The sequence below is a fragment of the Echinops telfairi genome, unplaced genomic scaffold, assembly GCF_000313985.2.
Source record: "Echinops telfairi isolate 266 unplaced genomic scaffold, ASM31398v2 ScPeMD7_18;HRSCAF=68, whole genome shotgun sequence".
NCBI classification, from domain to species: domain Eukaryota; kingdom Metazoa; phylum Chordata; class Mammalia; order Afrosoricida; family Tenrecidae; genus Echinops; species Echinops telfairi.
Genome location: NW_022103915.1, coordinates 17,979,453 through 17,995,236, shown reverse-complemented (window position 1 = coordinate 17,995,236; position 15,784 = coordinate 17,979,453).

Sequence of the window (15,784 nt, the reverse complement as noted above, 5' to 3'; positions counted from 1 at the left end):
TCACTCACTGACTCAATGACTCATTCACTCACTAAAAACAAATAAACAAACAAACAAACAAACAAAAACAAATGTCCCCTCCAATTGTTCTAGGAAGTAAAATCCACCCAAAATCGCTCCCAACAGTTTTGTATGCTTTTGCAGGACAAAAGCAAGGAATAGATCAAGCACAAGTTTGGCTATCTCGTTGAAGTTTCTATCTTGGAGCCTTCAGTGTTGTTCTCCTGATTCCCAGTCTCCTTAATAAACTCCCGGAGTCCCAACAGGAAAATAATAATCAATTTCATGGGTTTTGTCCTATCAGTCATACTGGAACAATTATTGCTATTGTATTAGGTTTTAATGCAACAAAGATGGGTCTTGTGCTTGTGTTGTTGACAATGAAAATATTTCATTAGAGGCCACAACTATTAAAACACTTCACCCCCCTGCCAAAATCATACTGATCATTTTTAGTATCTGATTTTCAACATATTTTTCCATTTATATTTTGTATCCAACATACTACAGATTATTTTCCCTACCACGCCATTTTTTCTTTTCCATTTTCTTCCTTTTGTATTTTTATAGTGTTTATCTCTAACTTATACAAATGATAATTAGTTATTTAGCCTATTATTTTCTTTGTTCAAATAAAACAATTTCATAGCACTATATATTTATTCCATTTGTTTTCTACTAGCCAAAAGTTAACTCCATATTCCATTGTAGTCTAAGCAATTAGATTGTAATGTTAAACCAGTAAAAAAATAAATAAATACAAGGATGTCAATAATAGGTTGTGGTATCGATTAAGAGACAAAATTATATGTTGCAAAATATCCTCATGCATATTTGCCTTAGTTTTTTTAGTACTGTTGTTATTAGATACCATAGAGTCAGCTTCAACTGATAGTGTGATCCTTTACACAATATGAGGAAACCCTGCATGGTGGGGTGACATCCCACACAATGCCTGAGCTCATTGATGCAGCCATGGTGTCATTGAGGGCCTTCCTCTTTGTTTGCTGCCCTTTGACTTTACCAAACATTCTATCCTTCTTCAGGGACTGGTCTCTCCTGACAGCATGTTCAAAGAATGTAAGACAAGATTTTGCCATCCTTGCCTCTAAAGAGCACCCTGGTCTTCTTCCAACACAGATTGGTTTGTCCTTTTATCAGTCGCATGGTATTTTCTTTTTTTTTAAAATTATTAATTGGGATTATGTTTTAAAAATATATTATTGATTGGTATTGAATATATATATCATTCCATAATTCAAATACTTCAAGTAGAATTGTACAATTACTACCAAAGCAATTTCCAAACATTCTTTTTCTACATGGACTCCTTGACAGCTTCTCCCCTTCACCCCACTTCCACCACTCTACCCCCCTTGCCCCAGGAACCCTATTCTACTGTGTCCCTATAGGTTCATTCATCCTGGGTTTCATATACCAAAAACCAGAAAACATATAACAGAACGTCTAGAGGGTGACCTCCAATGACATGAAAATCTGAGATACACCCCAATAGAAACAAACAAAAAATACTCCAAATTTTGGAAACCAGATCAGGTCTAGCCTGCATCATAGGGGGGAATCTACTCACAAAATTTTAACTGTTCAGATCAGATTTATGCCTTTGATTTTCTATAGTCATCTCTCCAAAGCACTCTTTTGAGTAGCCACTTTCCTCTAAGTGTAGCGAGAAGGGGCTCTCCAGAGGCTGAATTCCTGTGTAGTTTCAAAAATGAATGGGGCTCCCACTGTCAACCATAGTCTTCTGCACACCAAATTCTCATAATTAGGCTCTGAAACAAATCCCTCCTTTGATTTGGGGTTATATGAATTACAATCCATCAGTAACTGATGATGGTATGCTTCTTCCATGTGGATTTAATTGACATCTCACATAAATGGCTGTGTGTTTGGAGACAAGACTCCAGATATTACTTATCTGATAGCTGAGTATCATCTAAATTCTTTGCCACATTTTGCTATAGCACCCATATATTCTATTTTCCCTTCCTGAAGGTGAGTATTGAACAGGGCCAGGATGTAAGAACTAACTGTTCTTAAATTGGAGCTTGAATTTAGTGTAAGCCCCAAACCTATTCCTGGATCTATGATTCTTTTGTTTTGTTTTCTTTCAATTTGCTATTACTTAGGAGTTACTACATGTGACATATTATTTCATACTTCAATTAAGTCAAGCAGAATTATACAATTGCTTTTGTAATCAGTTTCCAAACACATTTTTCTTCCTGAATTCCTTGATATTGTCTCCCTTTTGCCTCCCCCTCCCCCAAAAAAACAAAACAAAACAACAACAAAAAACTTGTTCTTTTTGCTGTCCCTATGGGCTCATCAATCCTGGGTTTCATTTACGGAAAAACAGAAAACAGATAACACCAGTTATTTGGGTTAGCCATGCCTTAGTTCTCCTTGCTCTTCAATACTTTAAAGAGATCTTTAGACCATTGTATTCTCCACTGCCTCATATGCATATGTGACCCTGAATATGGTGATCTTCATGAAATGATGTTATTTTTAATAACTATATTGAAAACTATCTTTTAATAACAATAACTATTTTGAAAAAAAGGAAATTATGAGGAAGAGAATATATCAGAAACTCTGTAAGGCAGAAGAAAGGGAGATTCATAACTGCATAGAGATGCTTCAACTCAAATGTACATTAAAAATAAAATGATAAAAAGAGTAGCAGCATAAAGAGAGATCTAGGATGAAGAGGTATTGCCAGTGTCAAATATAGGTCTATAAGTAAGTAGCAGGGTAGTTCTTTGGGATGTTGGTCTGTTGTAGTTATTGTTAGATGCCATTAAATCAGTTCCTGATTCATAGCAACCCTATTTCAAATAATAAAAAAAAATATTGCCTGGTCCTGCACCATCCTCACAGGTTTTCCTATGCTTGACCCCATTGTTACAGCCACTGTTTCAATATCTCTCCTTGAGGGTCTTCCTCATTTTTTGAAGCCTTTTGATTTGCCAAATATGATGTTTATTTCCAGGAAATAAACAGGTCTCCCATTAACATGTGCAAAATAAATGAGTCTTTCATTGCTTGCTTCTAAGGAACGTTCTAGATGTCTTTGCTCAAGGTGGATTTTTTTTTTCGTTTGGCCATCCATGGTGCCTTCAATAGTCTTTGCCAGCACCATACGTCAAATGCATCAATTCTTCAGTTTCCCTATTCAGTGCTCAATGTTCACATGCATACGAGGAGATTCAAAACACCAGGTCTTATGCCAGGCACAAGTTAGTCTTCAGAGTAATATTCTTGCTTTTTAATACTTTAAAGAGGTCTTGTCCAACTTATTTACCCATTTCAGCGCATAATTTGATATCTTGACAACTGTTTCCATAAGTATTGACTGTGGAAACACTTGACAATTTAAATCTTCCGTGTTAAACGTAGTATTGTCTATTGATCCAGTTGTGAAGATTTTGGCTTTCTGTACAGTGAGCTGTAATCCATACGGAAGGCTGCATTCCTTGATCTTTATTAGCAACTGCTTCAAGTCCTTTTCCAATTCGAAAAGTTAACTTTTGCCATTTGCTATCTCAGATTGTTAATGAGCTTCTCAGATTCTTTAGGCTGCCTACATGTTGCTCATGTCTCGTGAAAGGACTCAGTGCTGGGGCACATGTTTAATACTTTGAAACCCTCCACTGATGAGTTTCCAATTGAGCTTCCCAGGCTTCCTTGGTGTGATTAAACAGTTGGCATTCCATTCAAACCTGAGTCTTGCTTTTTGCTAATGCTTTCAGTGCAGCGTGGGATTCTATTATCAGTGCTACTAGTTCTTGACCATATTCTGCCCCTTGAAATGGTTGCAAATTGACTAGTTCTCCTGGGTACAGGGACTCTTCTGCATACCTTCTTTCATCTTTTGATGCTTCTGTATCATTTACTATTTTGCCCATAAAATCTTTCAACACTGGAAATTGAAGCTTGAATTTTATCTCCAGATTTTTTTTTCAAATTGATGCATGGAGTGCTTTTCTTGGTCTCCGTTAGATGTCCTTTAAATGTTTCTCTTCTGTTCGTTCACTTCATCATTTCGATCCACTCGTAGCACCCTGTTCGTAAGAGCAGAACTGCCGCTGTGTGTGTCTGTGACAAACTTTTCAGAGGAGTAGAAAGTGACGTCTTTCCCATGTTAAGTGGCTGTTCATTTTGAATACTGATCCGGTGGTTAGAAGCCCAACTTTTAATCTAGTAGGCCACCAGGTCTCTTCTGAGTCAAAATGGACTCAATGGTAGTGAGTTTTTAAAAAAAATACCTCCGCAACAAATGCTAAATAAGCAGGTTTCAGGGTTTCTTCTGACCACTGTTTTCGTCTTTCTTTTAAATGACTTTTTGCTGTCTTCATGGCTGATGTTATGGATGTCATCTCACAGTTCATCAGGTATTCTGTAATTAGGGTTCCAGGAGTCAAACCTACCCTTGAGACGTTCACAGACGTCAGCTAGAAGAGACTCAAGTTGTATTCTGTGGGATACACTCAAGGTCATATTGAAGTTTCCATGGATTTGTTTTCATTTGCTTCAGCTTCAACTTATGTATGAGCAATAGATGTTATGTTCCGTAGTGAGCCCCGGGCCTACTTCTGGCTGCTAATGTTGAACTTTTTCATCATCTCCCATAAACCAAATTCACCGCCATCAACTCATAGCGATTTCCTGTGGGTTTTCCAGATGTAAATCTTTACCTGAATAGAAAGCCCCACTTTTCTACTGTAGAACTACTGGTGCTTTCAAACTGCTGACAAAGCGGATCGCGGCCCAAATGGCGGCCCCCTACATCACCAGGGCTCCCCTCCCATAGAAGCAATTACTTTGATTTCTACGTAGTCCATCTGGTAATGTCCATATGTACAATTGTCAATTATGTTGTTGAGAAAAATGTGTTTGCAATGAAAGAGTCAATGGACTTATAAAATTTGATCATGCAATCTCCAGCTTCATTTCTATCACCACATCCCTATTTTCCAAGTATGGTTCCATTCTCTTTGTTTCCAACTTTTCCATTCAATCGTCCAATACTTATCAGTTTCTTCATTGTCTATTTGATCAATTTCAGACTACCAAGGAATTGGTATACTACCAATTTCAGACAACCAAAAGTTGATAGAATTTGGAAAAAAGATTTCACACCATGGAAAACTCATACCAATGCAGTCATGGGACACTTTACCATGACCATTGAGTGTGTCAACTAATATAAGCAACACACAAGTGGAGGACAGTACCCTGAGTTACTACTATTTCAATTAAGAAGAGATGCACTAAGATCCACAGATTAACACATTAATTAGCCTCCCAGAGTCACATTATTACCATCCATCTTTTTTTTTTTTACATATCCTTTACTGCTGTATTTTTTTTTAATTGGGGGCTCATACAACTCATCACAATCCATACATACATCAATTGTATAAAGCACATTTGTACATTTGTTACCCTCATTATTCTTTTCTTTTTTTAAATAATTTTATTGAGGGCTCATACATTTCTTATCACAGTCCATACATACATCCATTGAGTCAAGCACCTATGTACACCTGTTGCCCTCAACAATCTCAAAACATTTGCCCTCTACTTTAGCCCTCAATATCATTTGCTCGTTTTCCCCCTCCCTCTCCCCTTCCCCTCCCTCCTGAACCCTTCATAATTCATAAATTATTATAGTTTTGTCATAAGTTACACTGTCCGACGTCTCCCTCTGCCCTCTTCTCTACTGTCCATTCCCCAGGGAGGAGGCTATACTTAGATTCTTGTAATTGCTTCCCCCCTTCTACCCCGCATTCCCTTCACCCTCCAGGTCTCGCCCCTCTCACCACTGGTCCTGAAGAAGTCATCTATCCTGGGTTCCCTGGGTTTCAAGTTGCTATCTGTACCAATGTACATCCTCTGGTCTAGCCAGATTTTCAACTTTTTGTAAAGACTGAAGGCACCATATTATAAACAAAGCTATACATACTCTCCCTTCTAACACATGGGGCAAAGAGATCTAGAATTGATTTTTCAGTGAAGATCAGTTACAAAGATAATCATATGATCAAGTATTATCTGATACTTAAAGAAATACCACACCAGGAAATTTAAATAAATAAGACTATATCACATGGATCCTATCTGAAAATGTTATTAGAGGATTTGTTCTAAAAGTTCCCAAATATGGCTCTCAGAGGAAAGGAGGAAGAAAGAAACAAGTGCCAGTAATCATCATAGGATACTTAAACATTACTCTACTGGAATATGATCGATACATCACAAACTAAGATGCATAGTGCTTAGATATAAAAAATCATAACTAGATGAAAAAGTTAAACAAACCATATAGTTTACTGAAATGCTAAGGAATACAAAACAGTATTTCATTGTTGAGATTATGTGGGCCATGTTTAATAACCATAATTCAATAAATTTATAGATTAATATTCAAGAGTAAGTAAAACTCTGTATATCTGTGTATATATTTACAGTTACAAAAATGACTTTTTGTCTGAAGATGACATTTAATTAGAAAAGTACATGTTTACACACAACAAAAATAATGTATGCTTTCTTTTGTAAAATAAGCATATTGTTAGAAAAAGAGAACACTGAATATGTGAAAAATAAACTTTCATCTCCAATAAACTAGAAAATATAACATATACATAAAACTAATAGAAAGAAGGAATAAAAGATTAAACTAAAAATAATATATGGAAGGAATCACAAATAATTCGTTATAATTGTGTTTTTGGTGAAGAATATTAAATATACAATGGACTGCTGTAAGAATGAACAAATCCTTCTTGAAAGAGGGACAGCCTGAATGTTCCTTAGAATCTAGGAGGCCAGGTTTCATTCCATGTACTTTGGACATGTATCAGGAGGTCCCTGTCCACAAAGAAGGACTTCATGATTGGTCAAATAGAGGGTCAACAACAACACAAGGAAGAGTCTGTGTAAGCTGGAATAGCACAATGGTTAAAAAATGGTCTCATACAACAATAGTGAGTATGGCCCAGCAGCAGTGAAACTACGCATAGCTAACAACAATAGCAATAACAATTAAATGAAATTTAAAAATAAATCTCAATGGAATTCATCAACAGAAGCAAAAACACTGCTTCCTTATAAATAGAAGTAGAAAAATCTTTACCAGGCATGGGTAGTGGGGGAACAGGGTATGATTATAACTCTACAGGGAAAGAGCGGCCAGACTTCAACCCAGTGGTCCAAGAGGTGAATGCAACATACCGACATGAAGAGAGGTCTGGGGGGCCAACCCCAATCCCTGCTACATGGACATTTCCCATCCCTGCAGAATAATTCACTTCAGAAGACAGCACTGAAGCTACAGCTCAGGGTGAAGGACATGTCTGATCAGAACACACAGGAGCAAATGAAGGGGGAGGAAGAAAGCGTGGAACACATCCTGGCCCAACAAGCCCTGAGGACATTATTTCTGCTCAGAGCAGCTAATGCACAGGGAGGGCTATAGGGCCAACCTCACTATGAGACATGATGCTCCTCACTGACCCATAGCACTATGGGTGACAACACTGGAGACAGAGTGTGGGAATTGACCCCACCACACTGAGGCAAAACACTAAGGGGATGCAACAGAACAGCAATGGGAACAGAGCAACGAAGTCCCCAGGGAATACCAAAATTTACTTTGGGGCCAGAGCATGGCAAGCCATCCAACTCGACCTGAAAACACTCTGAAATGTCAACAAACAGACCTTCAACTATTTACAGGCTTTTCTTTTTTATGTCATCGTTTTGTTGTTGTTGTTGTTAGTGCTGTTATTTGTTTTCTTTTGTTGCTTTGCTTTGCTCTGTCTTATTTTTTGTGCATATTGTTATCTCTGCAGGTCTATCTAGATAAGATAGGCAGGTTAAACCATCTGGAGGATAAAACAAGTGGACTGAAGCTTCCAGGGGGACATGGGAGTGGGGGAGGGGGAGGAAATGAAATGGGTGTTAACAAACCCAGGGATAAGGGAACAAGTGATCTAAAATCAATGGCAAGGAGGGTACAGGAGGCCTGGTAGGGTTTGATCAAGGGCAGTGGAAATGAGAGGAATTGCTGAATCTCAAATGAAGGCTGAACATGATAGTGGGACAAGAGGAAAGTAAATGGAAATACAGGAAGGAACTAGGAAGCAATGGACATTCATAGAGGTCTAAATACAGGCATGTACATATGTAAATATATTTATATATGATGATGGAGAAATATATCTATGTGCATATATTTATAGGTTAAGTGTTGAGGTAGCAGATGGACATTGAGCCTCTACTTAAGTACTCCTTCAATGCAAGAACACTTTGTTCTATTAAACTGGCATTCCATGATGCTCACCTTCCCGACATAACCGTTGAAGACAAAGTGGGAACATGAGCAAATGTGGTGAAAAAAACTGATGGTTCCTAGCTCTCAAAAGATATAGCATCTGGGGTCTTAAAATTTTAAAGATAAACAAGCAGCCACCCAGCTGACAAGCAACACAGCCGAACCTGGAAGAAGCACACCAGCCTGTGTGACCGCGAGGTGTCGATAGGATCATGTATCAGGCATCAAAGAACAAAAACATAATTTCATTGTGAATGAGTGGGAGTGCAGAGTGGAGACCCAAAGTCTCCATCTGTAGGCAACTGGACCTCCCCTCACAGAAGAGTGGTGGGGAGAAGACAAGCCAGTCAGGGTACAATATAGCACTGATGAAACATACAACTTTCCTCTACTTCTTTAATGCTTCCTCTCACCACTATCATGATCCCAAATATAACCTTTCAAATCCGACTAGACCAGAGGATGTACACTGGTCCAGATAAGAGTTGGAAATACAGGGAATCCAGGACAGATAAATCCCTCAGGACCAATAAGGAGAGTAGCGATACCAGGAGGGTAAGGGGAAAGTGCGGGAGAAAATGAGAACTGATCACAATGATCTACATATAATCCCCTCCCTGGGGGATGGACAACAGAAAAGTGGGTGAAGGAAGACATCGGATAGTGTAAGACATGAACATAATAATTTATAAATTATCGAGGACTTGTGAGGAAGGAAGGGTGGGGAAGGGAGGGGAAAAATGAGGAGCTGATACCAAGGGTTCAAGTAGAAAGAAAATGTTTTGAGAATGATGATGGCAACAAATATACAAATGTGCTTGACACAATGGATGTGTGTATGGATTGTGATAAGAGTTGCACGAGCCCCAAATAAAATGATTTTAAAAATAAAAAAGAAGAGAAGTTGTACAAGCCCCCGAAAAATGATTTTTTTTAATTTTAAATAAAAAGGAAATATCTTTATCAAAAATTACTCTCAAAAGAGAAAATTCCAATTTAATCATGACCCAATAAAAATGCAGATAACTATAGGCAAATTTTAACTAATCCATGAAAACAAATGATTAAAAAAAATATATACATTTCTACAATGTCTCAATAGAAAATAGAAAATCTATGTACATTAACATCTGTAGAAGGATTGACTGAAAACAAGGGGCTCCGTCTCAATGAAAAGAGATAGAGATATCTCAAAATCAAGTTATATCAAATTCTTCAGGAACAAACAACTTCTACTTGACAAAAAATATTTAGATCATAGAACAAAGGTGGAGAACTTTCCACGTTATTTTTGATAGTATAGAAACAGTTCTACCATTATCTTGAGACTTTGGCCAGAGATGAGAACACTGGCTGCCACACTATTCTGAATAGTATTCAAGTGTCTGTTGGATAGCTTTTATTTGTTGTTTCTAAGATTTTTCTTTTGTATTCTAGAGAGTAATTTTTAGAATTATTTATGTTTTTAATGTATTCTCCTATTCTACTGCTTGCTCTTTCTATAGTTAATTTGTCGTTGTTCTTATAGAAGCTTTGAAATTTCAATAAGGTGTATTTATGATTCCTCTAATTTATGATGTCTATGTGTTTTGTTTACTAAGCCCCCTTCTGCCGAAAGTCATGAATATTTCCCACATTTTCTGTAATATTTTATATTTTTATCTATGCTTAGCTTTTATTCTGTTTGGAATGTGAATAAGTGGGAATTGGAATCTAATTTCATTGCTTGTATATGAATATGGAATCATTTTGCAATATTCACTGAACATCCTTCTCTTTCTCACTAATTTTAATTTCCAATTATCCATTTCCAGATTCACACACACACACACACACACACACACACACACACACACACGGTTTCTAAAAGTCATGCACTTTCTATATGTATGCATATAAAAATTCAGTTATCGTTAAGTCTGCTTGAAAAAAGTCACAATCTTGAAAGATTATGTAGCACTTAGACTCTACAGTATGTAAGATCACATGAGTTGGAGTTTGTTGGACAATACCTAAAACAGCAATCCCTTAGCTCAGTGGTTCTCAGCCTTCCGGATGCCACGACCTTTCTGTTGTGGTCACCCCCCCACCTTAAATTACTTTTGTTGCTACTTCATAAGTCTGATTTTGTTACCGTTATGAATCAGGCAAGGCCTGTGAAAGGGTCGTTCGACCCCCAAAGGGGTCATGACCCACAGGTTGAGAACCACTACCTCAGCTGATCCTTACAAATGGAAATCCCTGGCTTCCAAGAGGCCCCCTCATAGGGACTCTATCTTTTGTAAGTACCTCACTCCCCTGGAGTCTTTTTTCTTCATGGTCCATATTTGACATCTATTTGGTTAATCATTGACAGCTACCTCGAAGGCTGACAGTTCAGGTCTACCCAGGTTCCCCAGAAGAAAAATAACAAGAGTCATTGAAAACTGTGGCACTCATGAAGTTCTACTGTGAAGCAGAGTGTTTGGTTATGGGTAGAAATCAACGCCCCAGCAGGTATCTTTCTTTGTATTTGTTTGTTATTAGCAGAAGAGAGGCAGAATTGACACAGGTTTTTCACTCTTACTATGGACTCCAAGTATTGTTAGAAAATGAGATGATAAGCACTTGGTAGACGCAAGCTCTGACCATGCGGCCATCTAATAGCTTGGGATGGACAAATATCGTAGAAATTAGAACCCGGGGAAACAAAGGAAAGAAATTAGAACCTGATGAAAATGTGAGAAACAACCAGATGGCTTATCAAAAAGGTAAATATGAAGCTATCCCCACAAGGTGTGGGGTCTTATTAATTACATAATGAATTGCATTTGTCTTATGTATTAGAGTTCCATGTTAATGTTAGTCTGATGCACAGAGGTATCTAGCAAGTGAAGAGTGAAATTAAATAAATTACTTTGTTTAATAGTATGGCATGTAAAGAAAGTCAAAGACTTGGTTTCTGAGAGAACAAAGGATCACGAAGGTCCTAGAAGGTTAGGCAGAACCTAAAGTGAAGGAAAGCCCATGCACCATGCCCATGACCTTGAGTTTATATTAAGATCATCTGTTGTCAACGGAGGGAGCTGATAGTTACTTAGTGACTTTTCAAACAGTGTCCAACCGAAAGAGTATTCTGTTTGTTTGAAAATGAGTTCATAGACCCTTGGTTTTCATTTCCTTTTGAGTATCATTTTACATGTTGGTGGAAGTACACCCAGTCAATTGGGCTGCCCGTTAAGCAAAATCTGTACCTATTGATGAGTGTCACCAGCGGCATTTTCCACGTTGTGCCAACAGTCCCATTCTTTTCATTGTAATGGTCCTGCTTCCATTAATCAAGACACCACTAGCCTTTTCATGTTTGCCTGAAGGTAAAATAAACTACTGCTTGGTGTCAGATAGATTATTATCTAAAGAAGCACTGAACTCTGGTTATATTATTTTTGCTGTGGTTGTTGGTTGTGTGTTGTTCTGTCATTTCGAAAGGTGAACTTTGGGAGTAGTTTCAATTCACTGCTTCAAAAATATCTCAATCAATTGTCACAGGCTTTCTTTTACTGGTATAGCTTCGCTGTGTACCAGTCGAGTAAGTCTAGCTTGTTTTTCCTTCAAGTGTTAGAGTTTTGTTCTGTAGTTTTCTGCCATATGTGTCCTTAGTCAGAACGGTTGGTAGTGGTAGCCAGAAACCATTCAATTCCAGCCCTTGTCATGATTCCAAGCGAAATAGTGTTAAAACAATATGTCTCCAGCTCCTCAGTCTTCCCAGAGTCTTTAAAAGGTGCCCGTCATCCCTTTAATTCTCTCACTTCACAAGAGAAAGGGATAGATCTAACATTTCTTCCTAGACACATAGAGACTCGATATTTTGGCTTTGCAGAAACTTCTTTAATGCTTAATGAAGATGTCTGAAGTTTACTGATCTTTCTACTTTTCCAGGCCTTTTCTAAATAAACGTAAAAAAATTTGGATTGTGCTTAAATTTAAATTTTAAGATGATTCCTGCAATGGGTGGATCAAACACAACTGAAGTTATTTTTCATATACTATTAAGCCTATTTTTTTCTAGACTGACTAAAATATCCTCTATATTAAGCAAATCCCAAACACAGAAATATTTACAAGACATTTTAAAAGAATGGGTATTTAAATTTCATCTAAATATGAAATGTTCATTCTAATTACAATATATTCTGATTTAATCTTTAAAAATATTTTATATTTTATCTCTTATTACCCAAAATATACTTCCCAAATGAGGATGACATCTTTATAAAGGTGAGGGAGAATAAGAGCTAAGCCTTCTGAAGACAGGTGCTAGTCTATCCTTATATGGAAAATCTTAAAACATGAAGTGTGACCACAGGGAAATTGGTAAGCGAAGATAACCTTGGAGACTGGGAGGTGACAGATTACATTTTTCTTAATGTAACTAATGCCCCATGCAAAAAATATCACAAATTCCAGAAACAGATAAAAGTGTTGCTTCTGTACCTCAGCGTGCACCCTTTCCATCAGCTGATAAAGTATCATGTGAACAGTGTTCTTAAATATTTTTTTTAACCTGGAATATATCCATTTAAAAAAGTCTGTCGGAGACCCAAATTTTGTGAAATATTTTTATACAAAACTGAGTACATTATTTTTAGGGTTTTGCAAAACAATACTTGATCGATTGCTTACTGAAGAGGAGCACACTTTTCCTTATTCCCTTCCAGCCCCTCCTCCACTCCTTTCCCTCTTCTCCTCTCTTTCTTCCTTCTTGTTCATTCTCAACTCTCCTTCTCCACTTCCCTTTCATTCCTCCCCCTTCTCCAGTCATCCCTCGGTCTTCTCCCCGCTTCTCTTTGCTCCCCATTCTTTACTATAATTATATCTGTGCAATGGTTAGATTTCATGTCAAACTGGTGTCTTTGTGTCAGATATGAGTGGAATGCAACCAGGAAGCAGCCTAATGCTATCTTCTTGGAGGTGCAGCCTACTTGCAAGAGAAGTTACAGAGGACTAATCTCTCTATTGACATTCGTCAACTTGCTACTTGCTTGGATTGTGTATCTGTCTCTGGGGCCACCAGCCCATGTGGCCTGCAGACCCGGGAGCTAGAGACTGGAAGCCATATCCTGGCAGACCTTTATCCATATGGCTCTGCACACTCAGGGCTGAAAGTTCCCCACTTCCTATTGCACCATCTTGCTTCTTCAGCGTGTGTCTGGAGGATACTCCAGCTAGCATGTGACCCATGACTTCAGTTGGACTAGGCTGGACCACTTCCTTGATATACGTGTATTTCTTAATATGAAGTTCTTTCATATATATATAAGTGAATGTTACTCGTGTCTCTAGAAAAGTTAGCTTAACACAGACACTGTTTCTACCTTCTCCAGGCTGTGTGTGTCTGTATTTGTGTGTGTGTGTGTGTGTGTGTGTACTGGCTTTGCTTCTCTAGAAAACCCAGCCTAACACAATTGGAACTACTCGTGATTCTTGGAATAAAGGAGGCTGAGGATTTCCTTGTATTTTCCCTCACTTTCCCTTTGAACATTCCCTAGAGAATTTCTCCCAGTAGGCCTGTAATATGAGTGAGATTTGTCTATTCATGGATTGCTTGTATACTCATATAGCTTCAAAATTAGATATCTAACAGAAAGATCTCTGGCATAAAAACCAAGAGGCACTGATGCCCAGTAACTATCCATTGTTTCCCATCAGGGGGAAGGACTAGGCTTCCAACTCCCATCCTGAAGTATGAATCTTTAAACTAGACTCAAAAATAAAACACACAAAAATCTTTGTTATAGAGTAGGTTGGATTTATTAAGAATAAAACATGACTATAACAATTACAATGATAAAATTATCTATTTTGAACCATAACTGCCTGAACCAATAAATCAGAAGTGTTGTTTTAAAATAAAAACGGGGCATTCTTTTTGTGAGTTTACCCGCTCATTTAGTAATGGGATTATTTTAAATGGGGAAATATGAATGTGACATCATCTGAGTGGTATTCAAAGAAAGGTAAACTCAGTTCCTGCCACTGAGTCCATTTCGACTCACGGTGACCTTGTGGGTTCCCACGACTAGAACTCTTTGCAGACGTAGAAATCCGCCTCCGTTTTTGTAGAGCGGCTGCTGGTTTTAAACTGCTGACCTTGTGGTTAGCAGCCTAATGCATAACCACAGTGTTAGAGAGCTTCTGTTTTAAAGACAGAACCTGTGTATTATGAAGGCATGACTGTTTCATGATGCCACGTCTGAAACAAAAAGGTCGATATGTTTGAGTACGCGGTGCGTGTAGTTGTTGTTTGGGGTTAGTTCTAGCATATGGACTTTCTCAAATCCATGTCAAAGATGAGAGCCCAGAACTACTGGCTGATATAGCTGCAATTTCTTTCAGCAGCATGCCATGTAAGTATGATACAAATTTATAATCATACCAGTAAATTTAATATACAATTTTATTGTTGATATGTGATTTAGAAGCAAACTTCTGATTCAAGCTACACATCAGAAAATTTTAAAGCGTTGACAAATACACATAATGATTTCCCAAGAACTCTTAAATATTTGATTAAGAATTAAACTCCTGTTGCCTTTTGGAGTAGAAAAGTGGGGGACAGCAGAGATTGAGGAGCTGGAATCTATAATAGTAGCACTTGTTCGACCCTTAAAAAATCATGCATGAGGGTGTGTAGTGAGAGGTCCTGATATGTAATAAATGATCATTTGGGAAAGCTATCACTTCTTGCCTTAACCCTGCAATGGAGAAATTACTCACTAAAATGGTCTCTTATTCTGGGAGCATGATATTTTCAAATAGATACTCACAACGTTAAAGCAAATGTCAGTGTAAACTGTCGAGGTTTTAAGATAGTATATTAATATCATACATAAAAGCTTGTATTATGAAGTATACAGCACTGCACTGTCAATTCCAAGGCTTATTTTAAAAGAACATGACTCTGAATTATATTTTTGTCTCTATGCTGTGACAGTCTAAAGGGAATACATTGTAGAAATGAAACTTGTGTCAGTTCATCCGAGGGGAACGAATGAAAATGAAAAGCATCACCGAGCGTTTAAGGCTGTATTATGCTCTAAATTAAATACCCACTTTGCCCTTAATGTGAGCTATGGTTTCTTAGCGACTCGGAGATGGAATTCTCCAAAGCTAAAAACAATTTCCCACTCTTCCTAGAATGCCAAAGGCAGAACATTCACACCATATCAGGCAATACACTCATAAAACTAATAGACTTTGCAGAATTGCCAAGTAATGTGGCCCCTGGAACTGAAAAACTTGATGGCAAGGTAGAAATGATATAACCTGAGGATTTCCCAACCTTGGTTCCATGGCCAACTCATCGGAGTTGGGAGCTGCAAGACATAGGTTTCACAGAGTAAGTACCTAAGACTCACGAACATTATATTTTGATTATAT